This window comes from Alexandromys fortis, unplaced genomic scaffold (assembly GCF_014885135.2).
Source record: "Alexandromys fortis isolate MF-2015 unplaced genomic scaffold, M_Fortis_MF-2015_v1.1 scaffold_267, whole genome shotgun sequence".
Taxonomy (NCBI): domain Eukaryota; kingdom Metazoa; phylum Chordata; class Mammalia; order Rodentia; family Cricetidae; genus Alexandromys; species Alexandromys fortis.
Window position 1 is genome coordinate 186982 of NW_026068157.1, and position 744 is coordinate 187725.

Below are 744 nucleotides of genomic sequence, written 5' to 3' on the forward strand. Positions count from 1 at the left end.
GAGATTCCATCTTATACATGTCAGAAAAGCTATGATCTGTAACAAACGTGACAGATCATGGTGGAAAGGATGTGGAGCATGTCAAATACTCTCCCATTGCTTGTCTAAGTGCAAACTTTCATCACTGTGGAAACCCATATGGCAGTTCTTCAGAATAATGGTGATCAATTTTTGCCTCAAGATCCTGCCAATTTTAGTCATAACCCAAAAGAGTTTCCATTCTAACACAAGGACACTTGTTCTACTATGTTTAGAGTGACTTTATTCATAGTAGTCAGAAACAGGTAACAACCTAGATGTCCCTTAAGAAAAGACGGGATAAAGAAAATGTGGAATACTACACAGTGGAATATTATTCAGCTTTTAGATAGTATGATATTATGAATTTCTAGACAGATGGAATGAACCAGAAAAATTCATCCTGAGAAAGACAACCCAGAAAGACAAACATGATATGTATTTTCTTATTAGTAAATTTTATCTGTTAAGTAATGGATAACCACATTACAATAAATAGACCCAATGAAATTAGAGAAAGAAAAGAAAGGGAGGTCACAGGGGCTGCATGGATAACAATGGAAGGGGAACTAGATTAGATTTTGTGCTCATCAGACACTACACTTCACTTTTCACGATTTGCTGTACCTGTTCTTCCAGACAGTAATCTATCCTACAGATGCCCAGAAATCTAAAGTCTGTGACATCTGCATACCTTTTTCCATTTCTCTATGAATTTCTATTTGT